Source organism: Podarcis liolepis (assembly GCF_965112155.1).
Source record: "Podarcis liolepis genome assembly, chromosome: 1".
In the NCBI taxonomy this organism is placed as follows: Eukaryota; Metazoa; Chordata; class Lepidosauria; order Squamata; family Lacertidae; genus Podarcis; species Podarcis liolepis.
This window is the reverse complement of record NC_139554.1, coordinates 67,867,110-67,889,480: the sequence shown is the minus strand read 5'-3', so window position 1 is coordinate 67,889,480 and position 22,371 is coordinate 67,867,110. Positions and strand designations below refer to the sequence as shown.

The following is a 22,371-nucleotide window of genomic DNA, read 5'->3' as shown; positions in this document are numbered from 1 at the left end:
ACTGGTGCAGGATTTCTCCACAAGATTTTCCCCAACCCCACACTTTATCCCCATGCAGCATAGACCCCAGCATTTGGTAGCCTCCCTCTACCCCCGACCCTCCGGAGCAGCTTTGCCAAAAGCTAAAGGAAGATAAGGAAAAGTTTGGGTGGATAAGTTGTCTTCCATTTGCACAAACGCCGGATACAAGCTTATGAATCTACATAATCCTGCTTTAGAAAAAGTCATTCTCAATCTTGCGGCAATGAACTCCATACATTAATTATGGATTGTGCAAAGGAGCAGTTTCATTTTTTCCTGTCCTGAACCGACTTCCAAGTCATTTCACTTGATGACTGAGTTCTTCTATTAACATGTTTTATTTGGGAAATAAGTGTGGAGACTTATTAGTCGCACAGGCTTGTTATGGAGCTTCTGACACATGTACACATGCCTCAGGATATTTTATTAGTTTTTGGAATTGGCTTTACATCTTCTGTTGGATACCTTTTTTAAAAAGTGCCTGCTTCCATCATTATATTTTTTTCTGAATCAGAAAACAATGACCAGTGTCAAATCTGCTACACTACATTATTAGCAACACAAAGGGGTAAATGCCCTTTTCTTGTTTATAGTGCCCTTTTTGTCAGCCAAAATAAATTTCATCTGAACAGACACAGAGAAGCAGTTTTATTACACAGAATACGAGGACATGTAAGAGCTAGCACTGTTCCAATTGTTCTTGGCAGATGCACAAGTACTACACCAAGCTCTGATTGGAAAACCCAACTCTGGAAAATATTTTGCATCTTTTATAAATATATTTTCCCTCTGCTTCCCTCTCTCTTTTCCCGATTGTTCTGTATTATCTGGCATTGTTCCTAAATAGTAAATGGCAAAACCATATTTAGTTGCTTCTTGCTTCAATCTTGGGACAAAAATGCATCTCTGCACTGGCTTCCACCTTGGTTAAAAACCAGCTTCTGCACGTTTCTGTCTTCTTCCTTTTTGCAATATTCTAAAAAACAAAACACTATTGTTTCAAGAGGAGGGAAATACAAGGAATAGATGTACCCCAGCTCCTGAGATATTTATCATGGGTTTGGGAGCACACTGGGGAGCCTCTGGTGCTGGTAGGTGTGTTTTCCCAGTGGAAGCAAGAGATGGAAATCTGACTTTTTCTTTTTTGCAATAGCCTATGAGATGCCCTCACAAGAGCTAGAAGACTGCAGAATGAAAATCTTAAAATAAGAAGTACAATGGTTGTACTGTATACTGATTTTTTAAAAAATAGATATATACTTTTGTACATAGTGGTGATTTTGCTAATTTTGAAAAATACAAGACTAAGCACACAGCCCTTTCTTCCTCTCATTCTCACGTTTCACAAACAACACATTAATATTTAAAGGGGGGAATGGATGTTAAACTTTCAGCACAAACTTGAAATTAAAATGAGATTTCACACACTCATAACCCTGTGCAGCACAGATTTATTGGTTTCAAAACTTCTTGCATTTTTCCATATTGTGAAGCCTTGAGTATTCACCAGAGATATAGATATAGTGTTTTAATATACTGCTGCACAGAGGAGCAGATACAGCCAAATAATTAATATCCAGCATGAAAAATCAACAGAGGTAGTCATGGGATTGCAAGAAGGAGACCAAAACATGTCTACAAGTACCACAGAGGGACTGGAGTTCAAAAGGAAGGGGGAAATTTTATGGATCCTTGAGGAAAACTTTGCTGCTTCATTTTATTTAATTATCTCAAATAATTATCCAAAGATGGCAGCTGGTTTTAATGCTGAAATTAAATTCATAAACATAAAAAACACATTAACACTCCTTGCTCCACTGTGTAAAATAAAGGATGGCATTCTGTGACTTACAATGTCATTTTCCAAAGTGGGTAAACCTGTGGCCCAGGTTGCTGGGCTCCAACTCCTATCAGTCTCAGCCAGCATGGCCAATGGTTAGAGATAATGGAAGCAATAGCTGCAGCAACATCTAGGGGGCCACAGGTCCCACACCTATTGTACAGATCCCACAACTGTAATGGTGCCTTGGAACAACGATGCCCAGGGGCAAGGAAGTGGTCCATCTTTCCTGGACATACATAAATGAAAGTCTAAAATGTGATAGATGGACACCCAAAACAAAACATATGATAAAGGACCTTTGTTTATCATGGCTGTGGTTCTTATGATGAAAGCTATTGGGTGGTCTGCAAAAGATCCTGTCTTAATGCAAGTTACATAACCCTTAAGTGTGTAATCAGCAGCAGTTGTCAATGTGGGTTTAAACGCATCCGTTGGAACTCAAATATATCCAGGGATGGCAAAAATAGCTTTCTGGCATTCTGCCATAGGCATAGGCTGAAATCAAGCTCAGATTCAGAGGAGTGTGGTGTGTTTGTTTCTGCACAAGCTTGTACAAGCCAGCACCAAATATTTAGGAGCCAACTCTGTATGTAAAGGTAAAGGTAAAGGGACCCCTAACCATTAGGTTCAGTTGTGACTGACTCTGGGGTTAAGGCGCTCATCTCGCTTTATTGGCCAAGGGAGCCGGCGTACAGCTTCCGGGTCATGTGGCCAGCATGACTAAGCCGCTTCTGGCGAACCAGAGCAGTGCACGGAAACGCTGTTTACCTTCCTGCTAGAGTGGTACCTATTTATCTACTTGCACTTTGATGTGCTTTCGAACTGCTAGGTTGGCAGGAGAAGGACCGAGCAACAGGAGCTCACCCTGTCACAGGGATTCGAACCACCAACCTTCTGATCAGCAAGTCCTAGACTCTGTGGTTTAACCCACAGCGCCACCCGCGTCCCTTAACTCTGTATGAGCATAGGTAAAATACTGTATCTTAATGGCATCAGACAAATGTTTAGTTGCCCAGAGAACTAGGATGGTAAGATTCTTCTTTTCTTGGGCTCTGCACTTAACTCATTAGGGTTGAATTATTTTTATTTTGACTAATTTTGCTTGTTATCCATGCTACAGAGGAAGCATCCTGTCTCTGTGGTGCCTTTCAAAGTGCACTACAAGAGAACATTTGGGTCGCTCGTTCTCTCATTGGCAGCAAATAAAGCAACTGCTTCTATCAACCTCTCTAGTGAGGAACGATCTGGTTAAGCAGAAAAGCATGCATCTAGGTGGTGCCCTGGGCACTAAGCTCAGATATGCTACACAGCTACAATATATTTTCCTCTTTAAAGGTCAAGCTGACAGGCAGCAATACCCATACTATGGTACAACTAAATCTCTAAGCCTAGGATGGAAGAAAAACAACAACTTAAAACTACTGAAGGATCAGCAAGTGGAAGTCCCACCCCCTGAGGGGATGCCAATATCCTCCATCCACCCCTACATTTTACATCTAACGGCCCTGCAAAGTGGTCCAGATAAGAACAACACTTAGAAACAGAACTGTAGCACACTGATTGCCTGCTGGCAGCACAGCTTACTGGGATGTAACAAGAAACACTGCTAGTCAATCACTGCAGCTTCTCAAATGTGAGCTCTCGATTAGGTCTCTGGTGGATTTTTTTAAAGGCGAAAACTCAGTTGCCCTTATCTTACAACTACGCACTTAGATTAGCAGCCAGGATTCTTATACGTTTACAAAATCCCTGCTTGTGTTGCAAGCCATTTCTGCTTTAGTGGCTGGACTGCACTATCTGCCAGTCTATAACATGCTTCAATTTTTAGTTGCTCCCCAACTTTAACATCTTACCTTTGAGCTACTTCAGACAGATCTTGAGGGATGCACATGATACATTCCTCCATGTGACAATACCTCTCAATTCATATTGGGAGGGGGGCGATCACAGCTTTGAAATGAAGCCCTCCATGTCCAAAACCTCCTGAAAGGCAAACTCATCACGCAGAAACTGCATCTGCATTATCAGACATATCAGGTATAGTTTACCTGAGTGCACACAACACAAACTGCCACCCAATGACAACAGCTGTTCCTCCTTTTCATCATCACTACCTTGCCAGCCCCTTCTGTGCTGCTACTCTTCAGCCCAATGCAGCATCATATGGAGGAGTAAAAACAGTTGCCGGTGTTTGTTCCCTTCTCCTGCCCACCCCAGGGTCATGGGATTGTGGAAGTAGCAGCACTCACTCACCAGCCAGCCAACCCATTGGGGCAGAAGGAGAGGGTGGGTGGGCAAGGACACCGTTGTCAAGGTAACAGCTGTGCTGTTCTTGTTTGTCCTCCATAGCACCACTTTGACTGTGTCCAGAAAAGGAGGAGGAAGGAAAAGGAGAGGCTGAGGGAGCAGGTGATGGTGAAGAAGAGAAACAGCAGCAGCCTCTGCTGACATAAGGGAGAGAGGAGAATAAGCATGTTCTGGCAAGCACAGCATCCATCTGGGTATATGAGAGTGGGGTTGTAAAGAGGGTAGGAGAGATCCACTGCAAGTCTCTTGGTCCTCACCAGCCATAGAATGCTGGCTCTCTTTTGTGCAGAGTGAATAGAAAACCAGGGGAGTGGAAAGGATGGAGCATCCTAAAAAGAGATGGGCTGGATTTCTTAAGAACAGCCCTATACACTCAATGTTTTGTTTTCAGGCCCTACTGGTACAATTCTATCTCTGACACAGGTTTGGCCCTACAAACTATCTGGATAGGAGACCATCTGAGTTTGTGGGGAAGTGAAATCCATATAGACTCCATATAAGAATGTTTAAGATACCATAAAGCACATTGTGTATTCTGACCAAGTTTTCACAGCTTTGCTGGCAAACCCAAATTTCCTGGGCAGGATTACTCAAGACACCGCTCCATTGTTCACGAACAACTGTGCTGCAGCCAGCAAACTGTACCACACAATTTCCTCCAAAGCAACTGAAAAGAAAAGGGCAGTGAATTACAAGAAGTTATTTATTCCTGAGAGTAGATTAGTCCAAGCACCCTTGCAAAGTCAGAATTCAAAAGAATTGGGCATGAGTGCTGGAGGAGGAAACTGGTAGTTCCACAGTTGGAGAACAGAAAAAAATGCTTATGGCTCAGAGAAGCCCCAGAAAATCCAGCTGTTAGTGTCCAGCAAACAGAAGTTACATAACTCCCTTCCTTCCTTACAGGCACTCTGCATTTTGACTGTCTTCCTTTCCCATTTAAATTTACTGTCTCAGTAATTTCTTATTGATCTGCACTTCAGCATAAGTTATTTCACCCGATTCACCCTTTTGACAACCACTTTAACAAAGTGCACATTTCAAAACAAACAAAAAGCTCCCTTGGACTCCCCACCCCTGCCATTTCACATCTCAAAAACTGACACGTTTTTTTTCTTGCACAAGAAATGGCCATTGGGGCCTTTTTGTTCTTGAGTTTTATTTTTGTTCTTTTTGAGAACTAGAAAGAGTAGTTGATCAAGCATAAGCCCTGAGGTCTGTTCTGGGTTTTGGTCTGTTCTTTAAAATGTGTGGCACAGAAAACTTAAAGAGAATTTGCTAGAAACTCTGATAGCTTTAAGCAATTCTCTCACACGTCACCGTGTTTTAAATGGTCGCTCCGTAACAACCAGTTAAAATTCCTTGTGCAAGAGAATGAGAATAGAAAAGAATGAGCTCTGAGGATGTTTATGGGAAGCCGCTCAGGAAGAACTTACGGACTTTAGCTTTTCTTCATTGTTGCTCCCCTCCCCAAGTATGTTGTTTCTGGCCATGGAAGTATCACACAGCCATGGTCTTCCATGATTTTGTCTGATTTCCTTTCAAAGCCATCTAACAGTGCCATCCGAAACCACCTCCAGAGTTAAGTCCTAATGAATTCAACTGGGTTTTCAGTCTAAGGGCTTGTCCACACTTCCGCTTTCTTGTGCCTAGAAAGCACCGGACTGAGCAGCTTTCTGCTTGACCCATTTTCTCAGCATGGATCCGAGCACTTTTCCTCTTGCCCCATTACTTTCCCAGAGAAAACCCACCTTTTAGTGCTAAACCGGAGCAAACATCAATCCAGAGAAAACCCAAATTCCCATTTGCTCTGACTGAGTGCTAAAGAGCAGTTTTCCCCAAGTGAAAGCAGTGGGACAAAAGGAAGTGTGGATAAGCCCTAAGTTGGTGGCCATCACCACATCTCTTATAGTGAATAACATAGCACAAATTCAGCCGGAATCCCCCACCATTCAGCTTTATTGGATGATCTTGAGAAAGGGCAAACAAACAAACAAAACCAAAAACCTTTGTCTACACTCACACCATAAATAACTATATACTTCTATCACATCCCCACCTTACCTACCTTGGAGTGTTTCCAACTAAGTTCTACTCAGAGTAGACTCCCTAAAATAATGAACCTAAGTTGGTCATGTCCATAAACTACAGTAGGTCTAACATTGGATACTGCTGTTTTTTTCTAAACGAAAAGCCCCAAATGTTGTAAGCTTTCCTCATAGCAGGTTTGTTCCAGTCCCCTCTTACTATATTGGTTAACCTTTTAGGCACTTTTTCTAGCTCTGTGATATCATTTATGAATGAACTAGCATAAAATGTATGCTTACATGTGGACATGCATGCAAACATCTGAAAGAGGTCCATCTACGCATGCAGCATTTTCCTTAATGCCGACACCAGTTTATCAGAAGGGATCAATTGTCCAAAAGTTGACCATGTAGAGGAGGCATGTGGGAAATGGGTGAGAGGCAAAACAAAAGGAAATTAGATTCAATGGAAAGCAGCTTCAAGATTTCCATTACAAAGAACTTTTAGAAGCAGTGAATAAAAATATGCAGTTTAGATATTAAGCCTAGCTACTACACTATGCATAGATCTACTCCGATTAGCATTCTGTAAATATTGAAGATGGGCTCATTTTTGTTCTTCTGCTTTCATTTTCTCACAAAGACAACTGCAAAGGCAGTCTTCATTTTTTTTGTACAGATTTATTCTTAGCTGTCAAAAGGATAGCACTCCTGCTGTTAAGAAGGACAGGTGTGATATTTTCAAAACAAATATGCTCCATCCCCAGTGAAATCAGAGTGCAATTATCCTATTTACTCGCCTTGCTTTAGCAATAATCAATATAACATATACTACCACTACTGCCAGGCCAGGCCTGGCTTGATTTCCTCTGAGAGGGTAACTTATTTGCTGGGATCACTCAGCTAGGAGTAATTTCTGCCTCCCCTCCCTTGCTGCCGCCTGTCACATTGAAAGGCTCACTCCTGCCCGGGAATGAATGCAAGTAGTTTAATTAAGTTGAGTGTATGGAAATGACAGGCACTTCATATTTCTATATTACAATATGCTTTGCATCCAGGAGCAGAGTGAGAAAGTTGCAACCCAATATCCAATAAAAGAAAATGTAAGGGCAACCACGGAGCCACTTCCAACAGGATTTATCCTTGCTTCTGCTTTTATCCATTTTTTACATGTGTGGGAAACCCAAGGCTTATAATTTTAAGGTGGTTGGGATTCTTCTGTCAGGAGAGCCTCAAGGGTTCATCAACTACAGCTATCTTGGTTCAGTGGCAGCTAGGAAGTGATGAAAGATGAGTAGAGGAAAAGGTGAAAAGTGATAAGGGAGAGGCATTAATCTGCTGCCCCCTCTCCCCTCCAGGCAAGCTTAAGGCATTGGTCAGTGTCTAGCTAAGGTGCAAGATTCAATATAAAAGCACAGCAGAGTCCATTGTGCAAGAAGGTACTCTGGTTTATAGCTTGCTGCAAAAAATATTTCATAGAGTTTAATGGCAGTTTATGAATTCCCCTGAGGTAGAGCTCCTTGAAACCCCTCAATTGGCTGGCAGTTTGCCTACAGAGAAAGGAGTATGCGGTATTTTAGTGGTGCCAGACAATCAATTTGAAAGTCTCATCTCAGAACCTCAACACTCTTAGTTTTCACTCAAAACTCGTATATTGAGAGTTGATGGAAAGTGGGGATCTGACTTTGGCCTCCTCCTCATTCACTTCTCCTACAGCAGCTCCATAAGTCACTTTTCAGAAAAAAAGTGCCTAAGAGCAGCACATCTGCCACACTCCTGAGCTATTTCCCTTCTCACCTCAGGCAGCAAAGATACCAGGCTTAATCACACCTAACAATTTGCAACCTTCCCTGGCCTTGTGCCTCTCCAAACCTTGCTGGACCACAATACCCATAATCCCTTGATGTTGGCTATGCTGGCTGGGGCTGATGGGAGTTGGAAAGGATCCTAAGGGTCATTTAGTCCAACCCCCTGTAATGCAGGAACCTCAGCTCTTAGCCACCCAACCTCTGCTTAAAAACCTCCAAGGAAGGAGAGTCCATCACCTCTCATGGGACTCTGTTCCACTTGTGAACAGCTCTTTCTGTCAAAGTTTTTTCCAAATGTTTAGTTGTAATCTCCTTTCTTGCAACTTGAAGCCATTGGTTTGAGTCCTACCCTCCAGAGCAGGAAAAAAGAAGCATGCTCCCTCCTCCATGTGACAGCCCTTAAGTTATTTGAAGATGTCTATCAAATCTCCTCTTAGTCTCCTCTTTTTCCAGGCTAAACATACCCAGCTCCTTCAAGTACTCCTCATAAGGCTTAGTTTCCAGATCCTTGATCATCCTGGTTGCCCTTCTCTGCACATGTTCCAGCTTTTCAACATCCTTCTTAAAATTGTGGTGCCCAGAATTGGACACAGTATTCCAAGTGTGGTCTGACCAAGGCAGAACAGAGTGGTCCTATTACTTCCCTTGATCTGGACACTATACTTCTGTTGATGCAGCCTAGAGTAGCATTAGCTTTTTTTGCTGCTGCATCATACTATTGAGTCATGTTAAGCTTGTGGTCCACCAAGACCCCTAGATCCTTTTCACATGTACTGCTAGTAAGCCAGGTGTCCCCCATCCTATATTTGTGCATCTGGTTCTTCTAGTTTAACTTTAATCCGCTCGTATTACATAGTTCATAATGTGTACTAGAAGTATTTAATTTAGAATGAAATCCTGTGATCCAGAAAAGTTCCTTTGACGAGCTAGCACATTAAACTTTTAGTTTCTTTCATAGTTGAGCCATCTTAGGTTAGCATCTTGTGCCTGCACAGCAGAAAAGCTAAACCCATGGCATGTATATTTTAAGTGCATTGGAAGTTAGTGCTCAGACTTAGTGCTTAACAGGCATGTTATTACCATACTCAAATATGGTCTGGCAATTTACCGGGGAGAGATCTGGAGCAGGCCTCCAGCTTGCCTTTCTGTGATAGAATAAAAAGAAGAAATCCTGCATTCACCTGAAGCAGGAATCACTCTGAAGCTGTAGGTTAATTAGAACCTGCTAAAAAGAATTCCTCAGCAAGCCCCCCCCCAAAAAAAATTGAGGGGCAAATCGCTACTATAGCAAGCCCCAGATTGAGATAGTTCTTTCAGAATCCTGGGAAGAGCCACTGGTTAGGCAGGCAGGATTTGCTAGATCATTCGCCAGATCATTTGTGTAGCTGTTACAACTGAACCAGGAAGCAGGGGTTTGTGGCACACCTGGTTAGGAACAGGAAGCTCCATGGGCCTGGCTAAGTCGAGCCTATTTGTCAGAGAAACCCCCGTGTTCACACATTCAGTTCAGTGCAGCTTTTGTGCTGAGCAAAGGAATAGCAGCCATTAAAGCACAAAAAACAGACTGAGATTCTCAAATCACCTTCACAGGTACAAACATTGTTGAAGCAGCCTCTACATTTTACAAGATTCCTGAAATGCAGTGTTCTATGTCACACACTTCCACTTGTCCCATGCCTTGAAAGCACAGGTTTGAGAGGTTTTCAGCTTGCCCCGTATTATTTAGGCACAGAAGAAGAAGAAGAAGAGTTTGGATTTGATATCCCGCCTTTCACTCCCTTTAAGGAGTCTCAAAGCGGCTAACATTCTCCTTTCCCTTCCTCCCCCACAACAAACACTCTGTGAGGTGAGTGGGGCTGAGAGACTTCAAAGAAGTGTGACTGGCCCAAGGTCACCCAGCAGCTCCATGTGGAGGAGCGGAGACGCGAACCCGGTTACCCAGATTACGAGACTACCGCTCTTAACCACTACACCACACAGGTCCACCAAGTGGTTTTTTCATTTGTCCTGCTGCTTTGCCTGCAAAAAACTCGCTGCTTAACGCTGAATCAGAACAAACGTCAATCTACAAAGAAACTGGAAAGCGGCAGGACAAGCAGAAGTGTGCATGTCAAGTGTGTGTGTTTTATCAGAGAAAATACCTCACCCTATTCAATGTGAATCAGGATGCTGCTGATGCAGTAAGGTTTACAATGCAGGAATGCACCATAACCACAGCACAATTTGTTTCTGACCATATGCTGAGCCAATTTGTTTCATGTGAAAATAAGGCAATTTGTTCCATTCTCATTCACACATTTGCCATGTTCTGCAGAGAAAAGCAGGAAGCTTGCAAGGGCAGACTGGGGATGCTCCACTTTAGTTCCAAGAGAGCTCAATGAAATCTTCACTAAATGAATGAAGCCAATTTAATATTCCAATACCCGACAGAGCCAGGGGCTTGAAGGGAAGGCTAGAAGTATAGTGTTCATATAAATTGCTTTTTTGTGTGCTCATAATGGTTTATTGCTCAGTATCCCCAAGTGGTAAAAGAATCATTTGCTCTACTTCTACAGACTGAAAGCATACAAATTAATAATTCCCAATCTGTATGGAACTATCCTATTTGTTTACTTGGGGTGATACCACCTTATGCATCATAGCCCTGTCCTGAGCCAGTTGAATTACTACAACTGTGAACAGTACATCATAAATCTAACACTTAAGAGAGGCTTATATAAGTCTTGGTGTCCTGACTCCAGAGCTCATTATGAGGACTATAATTAATTACTAGCAAGTCAGGGGATTAGCAGAAATATAACTAAAGCACTGAGCCATTATGTTAATGCATTTTTATATTCTCAGAGCAGGATCTGTCAAAATGTGCCTTTTCATAACTCCCCATTTTGAGTAGGAACAAATATGGCTTTCATAAGGTTGACATTCTTGACTTAAAACAAACAAACAAAAGTACTATTTATATTCCAATTCCAAGAAAAAAACATCTACGCAATGACAAATGCAAGCAGCAGGCCAATAAGCAGAGTGGCAAAAATATTGTGTAATTTTAAGTCAGATTCTCCGAAATAAAACCTTTCAAAGAGAATGCCTCCTCACTTAGCTCTGAGGCTACTGCCAGTAACTGTTGGGCCAAGGTTTCATTTTTGTTTTTTAGGTGTGGAAATGCAAGTGGGGGTACCCAACCTGCCTTGAAGCATAGCTGTCAAGTGTCCCTTATTTCAGCGCCATGTCCCGCTGCTGTCCCTTATTGATGGATGTCCCTTAAATGTCCCTTAAATGATGTCCCTCAAATTTCCAAGGAAGTAGCTCCTCTCCCTCCCTCCCTGCCGGCCAGGGAGGAGGGAGGCTCCAACTGTGTTGCTTGGCTGTGTTGCTCACCCAATAAGAAGTCTAAGAACGACTGGAGGGTGGAGCTTGCATGCCTTGTGTGTGGCTAGTTAATGCAAGCTGAGGGGTTTTTTGAATGCTGGACGCCATTTTGTTGCACGTGCTGCTGCAAACTTTGCAGTGCAAAGCCGGGCCGGGGAGCCATCTTAAGTTGAGGCTGAATAGGCCTTGTGGTGCATGTGATTCAGATTCTATTCAGTTGAAGCTCTGGTTACAAAGTTGGTTGGACAGTGTTCTCGAAGCTACAAGCATGAGTTTGACCAGACTGCAGGAGGACAGGAAGACTGGAGTGCCTGGAACAGGTGAGGCTGCAGGTCCCTTATTTTGGCTGCTGGTCCCTTATTTTCAAGGCTGCTGGTCCCTTATTTTCCCTTATTTTCAAATTTGTAAGTTGACAGCTATGCCTTGAAGGCAAGGCCAGCCTGTGACTTAAATTTGCCACTGCCTCTCAGTTCACCCTAACTCCTGAGTGTGAAAAAAGTTCAGGAGTAGCAAGTTAATTTTAGTCTGGGAAGGGAGCAACTGTCAGTTAACTACCCTTTCACCAATGAGCAAGTTCAGCCAATATTCCCCTTAGTCAAAGCATGTAGCATGATAGTGCAGTCTGGCATGCAAGGCAGAAGCTGAATGAAGCTGGATAGGATAGCTCACAAACACCCAGCTCCATCCCTCCATTCCATCTGAACTGGGATATGTGGTTGAGGTGCTAAACGAACTTGCTATTCTGTTACATGTGCAACTGCCCTCAGATTCTTGCGGAGGAAAGTTAATCAGGAGGAGCTCTCAAAATTCTCTGTGTGTTGCTCCTTAAAAATGTTGTTTCCCCACCGAAAACTGAAGTAGTAACTGACCTTTTCTTACCCTCTCTGGTTCCCCACACTGCAATTATTCTCACTCTGCCTGTCACTTGAGAACACCTGCAACCCCACCTGTTTATTTATCAAGGCCTGACAAAGGTAGAAATGGGTTTAAATCTAATTGGCTGCCTCAGTTAAGCATGCACCTGGAACAACATCAGTTTCTAAGCTACAAATGAACTCACCAGTTGAAAACAAGCATATACCTGCACTTAGTTAACCTAGTAAAGGAATGTGATATAGAATGTCTCTCAAATAAAAAGGATAGAGCCAGTGCTCTTGGGGGGGGGGGGGAGAAAAAGTTAAATTAAAAAGTGAATTGTCATGTCAAGCTTATAAAAAAAAATCATCAGACTGATCCCAGTATGAGCATACTGATTCTTCCCCCATTAACTGTGTTCTGCTTCTAATTTAGAATGGAAAAATGACAAGCTTTCTTTAACCACGTGACAAAGCTTTGTTTTTGTGCTGCAACACAAATAAAAGCTCTTATGCATCATTTCTCTTTCAAGTTTTCTTGCCGCATAAGCAAATAAACAGATACAAGGAGAAATGGGAAAAAATATTAGCTCTTCATAAGCAGGCTTCTTAACAGCTATTTCACTGAAATGTTTATACATTAATGGGCCTTTGTGTGTTGGGAGAATAGATACATCTTGACAAAATGAGTTACTATATGCTTTGTTTTATGTGCCTGATAAATAGGACCAAAATAATTCCAGTGTCGTTCACGTGATGAATTTGAACAGCATTGTGGATAGAGTTCTGAAATCTTTCACATTATGTCTTCTCATTCTCTCGACTATGCCCCAGCTGATTGATAAAAGAGAATATTTCAAAAGGAAGGAAAATGTGGCACATTTGCTGATAACATGATGTGAGCATGCAAAAGTGCCCAAACCATTCTTCTTCAACTTTCAAGATATATATTTTTTAAGCCAATGGCAGGGTGAAGCAAAACACCCAAAAGGAAAGAACTATGGATTTTTGTGGAACAAATCTTTAAAAGTCTGACCTTGATCTCCTCAAAGCCTCATTAAAAGGCAGAAAACTGCACAGCACAGAAATATATCTATATCTAGACTGTCATGCACAAAACCAAGTAATGCTAGGATAAATGGAATTCTGTTACAAGAAAAGCAGTCGGTTTCCCCATCACACACATTCAGACTCCACGGTGTTTTAGAACTTTATTTCTTTCACAATTTATTGAAAACTTACTTCACATGTCAAAGTTGTCCAGAAATGTGCTTAAACTTGCTGGCTACCACCCTTCCCCCCCCCCCAATGTAAATGGTAATCCCTGCATTCCTAGATCGCCACAAGTTCAGATGCTGCTTTGGTCAGACACTCTAAGATAAAGTGAGGACACAAAGCCTATGAATACTGTGGCTGTGAAAATACGGCGCGTAATGAATTATCTGTGCTCAGTAATCTCTTCTTTTGTATGTCATTATTTTTTAATTTTGTAACATTAATATTTAAGTTTTAGAGCTTGATCCTGCGGCAGAGCTGAGCCTCCAGACAGTATGAAGACCTATAATCATTCAAAATGGTTGCATCAAGGAAACAAACTTAAATTAGGCCACCTTCCTGCATCACACCACAGGCCTGATTTACACATGTATGTGCATCATGTAATTTCCCTACACTTGAATTACTATGCAACAGACAGGGCCCACCTAAGACATTTTGACACTTGAGGCAAACCACAAAGTGACGCCCCTGCCGCCAACAGGTGGAAGGAAACCAGCAGTGCCTCCTATTCACCAAGAGGCACTGCCACCACCTCCACCACTGATTTCTGGGCAAAAACAAAATGAGGATGAACAAGGAGGGTGCAAAGGTAACGTGGGGAAGTAAGGTCCAGGAAGCTCTCATCAGTTTCCTATTAGGCTACTCTTCTACTCACCATGCAAACCTTTGGCACCAGCCCTGCTAAAGCTTTCAAAATTATTTCTCACATCTTTTGCATTAAGAGCTTAACTGCAGAGCTGTAAAGCAGATGGTTCTTCCCAACTTGTGCTGCCATGCTGGGAGCAGAGGGAACGAGTGTTTCCTTTTGGTGTGACTGCTGAGACAGGAAAGAATGTATTGTGTGTCTCCTTGTCACACTTAAGAAAGACTGCATGAAATAAGGGCTTTGTCTAAAGTGAATTAAACCACTTATTAAATAGTGTTCTGTATTGGTTATAAGATGCCAGAAGTCCTCGATTATTAGGCACCATTCATGGGACCACTGGGCTGGAAGGATGTCTAGTCCAGTGGTTTTCTGTCTTGGTCCAAGGCAGGGCTGGAGCACACTGAAAACATTATCAGGAGCTAGCCATCAAAAAAATCCATAGTGACAGCCAAGCTTCACTGAAGAGGAGGAAGAGAACCATTTCTCCAGCATTGCTGATCTTTCTCTATACAGTGGTACCTCTGGTTACAAACTTAATTCATTCCAGAGGTCTGTTTTTAACCGGAAACCGTTCTTAACCTGAGGTACCACTTTAGCTAATGGGGCCTACCGCTGCCACCGTGCAATTTCTGATCCAGAAACCTCAGCAATATGCAAGGGGGTTGTGGCAGATGTATAAAGATCCAACAAGAAAAGGTTTTCCTGAAGGAGGGAAATCTGGAATCTACAGGTATATGGAAGTCTGGAATCCTACCCCTCTGAAGCAAGACAGGACTGTCAAACCATCAGATCAAGCCACCAGTTCAGTTTGTGATCAACAGCACAGTGACCACATACAGAAAATGCAGACAGCTTGAGTTGATCCATAAGGGAAGAGAAACTACAAGATATTATCCATTAATCTATTATTTCCAAATAACTTCAACTATATGTTGTTCTTTGCTCCTGAAGCAGTTTCAGTAAGAATGTTTTAGTCTAATAACATTGCTAATTTTTAGAGACATCATTTTTGTTTCCAGCCTAAATTGGTTTAATATACACATACACAGCAAAGTGTATTAGTGATGGCTGACATTCTTCAGTACAGAAAGGATCCAATAATTTCTAAACTAATTGTTAGGGTCTGTTTTGAATCAAGCTCCCTGTGATGCTCTCAACACAAATCCCAAAACATAAAAGGGCAAACCCAGCAATCAATGTTACTAATGCAAATTATGAAAAAGCCACAACCAAACTGAACAACACATTTGCCAGCATGAAACTGCTCCTGTAGCTCGCATGATGCTCTTTACTACAACATTACAAGCCTGTTCTGGCACTTTACATTGCATAGAAGAGCTTAAAAAGCAGTAGTTCTTTGGGATTTGAGGTCCTTGCAAACTTCCAACTTCTGACATCCACATTTTTACTGCAAATTATCCCAAGTACAAGGACCAACAAATGCTGACCTGTCTTACTTCTGAAAGGGTGAAACACAAATATTTTAAGGCCACCAGTTAGTTTAGAAAGACAGCCTATGCTAACCTAAGAAGAAAAATCACTCACACCTGCTAACACAGTTCCAATTTTGACAAAGGAGGTTAATTAAGACATACCTCTGCCACATTAAAGCCAATGTAACTAAATGACTATATTAAAAATAAGATTTCTTCTTATAATGTAAGAAAATGATTTACAGGGAATATTAAATTAAAGCAGAGTTATAAATCCAGATATACCTTTTATTTCACAAACGGTCTTCTTCCTTGTTCTGTAACGTTGCTCTAAAATTGAAAAGCTTTACTTATTTTGAAGGTGTCTAAACGGTGTTTCCGTGCGCTGCTCTGGTTCGCCAGAAGCGGCTTAGTCATGCTGGCCACATGACCCGGAATCTGTATGCTGGCTCCCTCAGCCAATAAAGCGAGATGAGCGCCGCAACCCCAGAGTTGGTCACGACTGGACCTAATGGTCAGGGGTCATAGAATCATAGAGTTGGAATAGACCACAAGGGCCATCGAGTCCAACCCCCTGCCAAGCAGGAAACACCATCAGAGCACTCTTGACATATGGTTGTCAAGCCTCTGCTTAAAGACCTCCAAAGGAGACTCCACCACACTCCTTGGCAGCAAATTCCACTGTCGAACAGCTCTTACTGTCAGGAAGTTCTTCCTAATGTTTAGGTAGAATCTTCTTTCTTGTAGTTTGGATCCATTGCTCCGTGTCCGCTTCTCGGACACGGAGCAAAGGTAAAGGGTCCCTTTACCTTTACCTAAAACCAAGCTTTCATTCAAAAAAATTGACACCAGAGCAGAGTGCATAAAAATCAAATATCCATGCAGTATTAAAACAAAAGAAAAATCAAACCAAAATGAAATCTGAAAACATAATACTGTAAATCAAAAACTACCTAATCTGCTACAACGGTGTAAGCTGGAGGGAAATGAACATCTTAACCTGACAGTGTCAGCCAACAATTCTACCCAGTTTCTTGAACTGAACACCAAGAGCCAAAAATCTGCACATATCTTTCTATCTAAATTCTATTCTACTAAACATATTTGTGACAGTGATCCCTGCTTGCCTTGGAAGACAAGTGTGTGGTATGCAAGGAACCTCTCTGAGCAGGCCAGTCCATATATGGGGTGCCACCACAAATGGAAGAGTGTGGGATGGAGTAACTGATTTCTGTAACCCTCATACTTGTCTCAAACCTTAAGTAGCAGGTGTAAGGATCATTCCATTGACTGAGAGGCATGTAATATGAAACAATTTCCTGCAATCTCTGCTGCCTGATCTTCTGCCAAGTCCTAACCAAGAAACTTCAGATATTATAACTGGATGTGAGAACAGTGTTGTGCCTTCAGCAAATTTAAAATAAAAGGTTAAGATATAATCATCTGACACCCAAGCCCTGGGGAACTAAGGATATATATTTATAGGCACACTTCCTACCAATATACATACTTACCTGTAGCTGCTGATAGGCGTCTCTATCGGACAGAGCTGCATAGAAATCTCTCCTCCAGCATTTGGATTCAAATTTCAGTGCAGGGCACTTTGATTCACATCATAGCTATAGTTGCAAAAACTCTTTTAAATGTGAGAAGTGCAACATATTTGCAAATAATCCTGGCACGGGTACTCAGATGACTTTTTATATCTTGGATATATTTTAGGCAGCAGTGAATTTTAGACACTTACATCACTGTAATTGAAATACCAGTATAGCAGTGTGCATCTACGTCCAATTTTTGACTTGGCAAAGCAGTCTAGAATAGCTCTACAACCTTTACTGAGAATGTGGCTGGAAAAAAAGCACAAGCTGAGAAAACAGCCCTTTTGAGTAGATTTTTTTTTCTAACCATGATTGGAGACTTAAAGAAATGGGGGAGGGGAATGAAAGAGCCCTGATCTCTTGCATACAGCTTATTGAATGTTCCCCTATCTAGCATTCATTCTGGCACCATCTATACAAAAACCATGCTATCCAAGGGACACAAAATCCAGAACACACAGGGTTCTGCAGCCACATATGGTATAAGCAGATATATAAGATAGTTGCCAAATGCCTCCTTAAACCAAGGTTACAGGTGCCAAAATGGAATGTCTGGTCGCCATTTTGGGGCCAGATGGCTCAAAAGTCATATTTTTCAATATAACTTTTTGGCTCTTGAAATTTGTTCTGCAGATAAAATATCACAGATAGAATTCTAAAGGACGTATTGTTTGTGTGTGAATAGAGGCAAGATCCAAGGACCCCCAGACATGCACCTCCCGATGGTGAAGACGTCAGGTGCCATCCTTGGTCACAAGTGGCAGATAGCTAGGTGCAGAATGCACTGGGTATGAGCTGTTCATGGGAACTGGGTCCAATGACACAAAGAACTATTTCCAGTGAAGTAGTGGTTGTGGCAGACAGTCTTGTGGAACATTAAAATCAAACACATTTACAATGGTACCTCGGGTTACATACGCTTCAGGTTACAGACTCCGCTAACCCAGAAATATTGCTTCAGGTTAAGAACTTTGCTTCTGGATGAGAACAGAAATTGTGCTCCAGTGGCGCGGCAGCAGCAGGAGGCCCCATTAGCTAAAGTGGTGCTTCAGGTTAAGAACAGTTTCAGGTTAAGTACGGACCTCCAGAACGAATTAAGTACGTAACCTGAGGTACCACTGTATTATGGCATAAGCGTTCATGGACTGTAGTCTACTTCCTCAAAACAATGGCATTCCACCACACATTGGCAGCAATTCAAAGTCTGGCCCGGAGGAGCTACAGGCTATATTTAGTATCACTCTCTGCTTCAAAGACTGTCAGAACTGAGCTGCCATGGAGACTGAACACATATCCGTCTGAGTCAGGGTTCAGGTAGCTGTGGAAGAGCAGAGAAGTACGCAGGAGAGCTTAAGTAACTGGGTTTTTGCTTTGTTTTTTGTTTTTTGTTTTTAAAAAATGAACACCCCAATTTATCCAACAAGGAAATTACTCCTCACCCTCTTAGCAGTAGGACTGTTATCAATCTTCATTCAGACAACCAAATCTTTCTTCTGCAGTATTTTAACACTAGGTATTAAGTATTCTAATACTCGTTTCAAAAGAGTTGAAAAGTCAGAGGATTCTTTAAACAATACAGTCAATTGCACAGATTAAAATTCCTGTTCTGTCTTCTTCGCTCTCTGCTTTCATCCTCTAATAGAAGTTATTAGGAAGTGAAAATAAAAGGATGCCAATAGCATAAATCCACCTTGACTGAATGGTAAAATTAGATGTAATCTCTGCTGCACTGTTGTACATTATCTTTCTGCAGGCCTGGCACACACACACACTCTCTCTCTCTCTTTCCTATAGGCTACTTTACATATTACAAAGAAGTGATCAAGGAGGAAGCATAGGTCTGCCTTCCCTCCTACCAATGGGCGTTACTGATCTTCCTATATTGACATCTTGACCTGCAAAAGCCATCTAAGGCTCACAAATATCACTGTAACAGTCCTGAACCTCAACAATAGTGCTCCACAGATGCTACAGGCACAAAATGCCAGTGTTCATAACCTAACTACACCTAAACATCTAGAAGCGTACAAATTAAAGTGAATCACAAAGACTTTCCTATTCCGATTCCTGGTGTATTCTAATTTATAGGAGAAACAATTTTGCCAAGTAGGAAAGTAACTTTGAAAGCCTTTAGGGAGTTTTGGTACCATTCAGTTATTCAATGGATTGCCCCGAACAACAGATGAATAGATGATGCAAAGGCAGCAGGCTTTCCATTTTTACAAGAGCAGCAGGACCACCAGTTTGAGCAGACGGTGTTGAGATTGAACTTGACGGAGAGCTCTTTTTTTAAGCAGCTAGCTGTCAGCCTAGGAATGCAACAGCTTTTTTGACAAAAACGTGATAAATTTGAAGGCAGTAGTGAAGCAACAGTGATACATATGAACCACAATATTTTACACCAGATCAGCCTCACTTTTAATGCTTCCACATGTATTTTAAAAGTGAGTGCATCCAAAATATGGAATATGAAAGAAAATATAATAGAGAGCCAACCCCTAAGCATGATACTAATGTTAATTGCAAGCCAACAGTAAATACTTTGTAGTGCGAACTTCTGCCCAACATTAATGTATAGGCAACAACCAAGGCAGACATCCTTCCAATGAAACAGTGGGGGCGTTTTTTTATCTAAAATGAGCATGATCCAGGCAAAGAGCTATAACTGAGAAGAGCAATTATGTGAAGATTACGGTGAGAGCTTGAACAAATGAGTCAGTAACCAATCAGACCCAACATTTTGGCAGCATTATGCCTACTACACTAGCAAAACAAGTGCATTCCAAGCAAGTTGTCACATTTTTGACAAGCTTGTAGGATTCTATATTAAATATCCTACTTCCAAACATTTATTAAGAGTGATTTGCAATTTGTAATTTGCCATTCTTCCATTTGAGGAGAACAGATGCTTTTTCTTTTATTTTTTTTGCTAAAGCCCAGACACCTGGATTTTGCAAAATTTCCTGAGCTTGCTAAATTATCAGCCAACCAGAAAGATTCACTGGAGCAAGTTACTTCCAAAAGCAAAACAAAAACAAAACCCCAATCCCACCCAAAATGGAAGAGAAAGGGAGTCACATCAACCATGTTTTGACTTTGCTCGTCTCAAAACTCTGAAAATTACTACCAGTTTTGTTTAAATGGTTTATTAAAAAGAATGTACAGTGGTACCTCGGGTTACAGACACTTCAGGTTACAGACTCCGCTAACCCAGAAATAGTACCTTGGGTTAAGAACTTTGCTTCAGGATGAGAACAGAAATCGTGCAGTGGCAGTGGGAGACCCCATTAGCTAAAATGGTGCTTCAGGTTAAGAACGGACCTCCAGAACGAATTAAGTTCTGAACCCGAGGTACCACTGTATTCTATATCCAACTTTTGTGTTGCCAGAAAATTTGAATTTTTTTTTTTTTAAAAGGAGGATGGCAAAATGCATTGACAGAAGAAAATACATGGGGATAGGAAACGAAGTAGAAACGAAGGCAACAGGGTACAGTGGTATCTCGGGTTAAGAACTTAATTCATTCTGGAGGTCCGTTCTTAACCTGAGGTACCAACTTTAGCTAATGGGGCCACCCCCTGCCACTGCACGATTTCTGTTCTCATCCTGAAGCAAAATTCTTAACCTGAGGTACTATTTCTGGGTTAGTGGCATCTGTAACCTGAAGCGTCTGTAACCCGAGGTACCACTGTAATTGGAAAAAGAATACAAAACCCGACCATTTTTACAGGGCACTGTGGTAAACCCCATCCATTGTACAAATTTAGAATTATATACCCAGATTCGTCTGCTTTCTGAGCATTATCCACAATCAGCTTTTTCTCCTTCCATTATACAGTATAGTAGGAAAGTAAGCTTTTGAGGTTTGATCTGGCTATCTTACTTTTTTGGTGCTTAGTGTAATGTCCAGAATTGTAAAATACAGGTTTGGATAAGTATGAGTTTACAAATGATATATACTGTAAACTATCAAGGGGGAAAGGTAATTTGACTTGAGGGAAAACGGCAGAAATAAAATTTATAAGCCCTCCCAGTACCCATTAGTTTTCTCCCAGCCTCCCAAACCTATTTTCTTGGCTATCATCCAATATTCATTGTTACCATGTGCCTATTTAGAGCATCTGTGTGATTATCTGTTTGGAAAAAACAGTTATATTTTAGTTAACCCATGAATCGGTCCTCACTGTGGATCTGAATGCCATTTACTACTTGGATATCACACCAAAGGGGGGGGGGAGCATGTGTATGTGTAACCGGTCCAGCTGCTGCCCTTCAGATTTAACTAATGCAAAGGCAAACAAAATGTCTTGGTTCTATTTAGTAACTATAACCTCTACACAGTTACTTGATTATTGTTAGAATGATAATTGAAGGTAGATATCTATCTTGGCAAAATTAGATGCTAATGTCAAAACTGGGTGTGTGTTGGGGGTGTTACTGTTAATGTATACTGTAGATTGCTTCAATTCAACAAACACAATAAAACCATCCATGCAAATCCTGAAAACAGAAACAAAAAGCATTTCATCATATATAAAAGTAATCTTCCATAAATGAATGGTTGTACCACAGGGAATGCCTTCCTAAACAAAAATGTGTTCAGTGGTAGCCTTCTGGATACCAGTCTGATTTCGGCTGGCAGCAGATTCCAGGGAGCTGAAGCTGCAACTCTAAAAGCCCGGTTTCTAATTCAGGCTAAGTGAACCTCTGGTCAGGGGCATAGGAAAGGGGGGAGCACCCGCTCCAGGAGCCATCAAGGAACAATTACTGCCCTACTAGGGCAGTTCATAAAAAAACTTTTTTTTTGAAAATGCCTGCTCCAATGGTCTTATCTTACTACACTAGGGATTATATAGCTACATATGAAATTTCATGCATATCAGCTAATATCTTGACCCTCCTCCACGAAAATAGCTGTTTACTTGGCCATTTTCCTATTTCATGAAGGCTGAAATTTCAACAAAGCACATGTCTTTGCTAGACTCTTTTCAGGCACCTGCTAAAAGCATTCTTCTTTAGGCAAGCATACCTAGATGCTTAGGAAGTTGAAGTAATTTTAATCTTAATATTTTAGCTTTTGCATGTTTTAAGGTAGGATTGTTAATTTTTCTTGATTTTACTGCTGTGGGTTTTGTTTTGTTTTGTTTTGGTAAACCACTATGCAGGTTTTTAAAAATAAATTTTATT

At 41.5% G+C, this 22,371-nt stretch overlaps 1 protein-coding gene and 1 long non-coding RNA gene across 3 annotated transcripts in view; both read right to left on the bottom strand.

Moving 5' to 3' along the window:
• The window catches only part of GALNT18 (polypeptide N-acetylgalactosaminyltransferase 18), a 336,801-nt gene that overhangs the window by 226,742 nt on the left and 87,688 nt on the right, over window positions 1-22,371 (bottom strand). The window lies entirely within an intron of this gene.
• Window positions 1,156-19,004, bottom strand: LOC310695219. Its single transcript, XR_014519986.1, has 2 exons — window positions 18,075-19,004; window positions 1,156-8,803 (listed from the first exon to the last, which is right to left on the bottom strand). It is a non-coding gene; the product is annotated as an uncharacterized lncRNA (long non-coding RNA).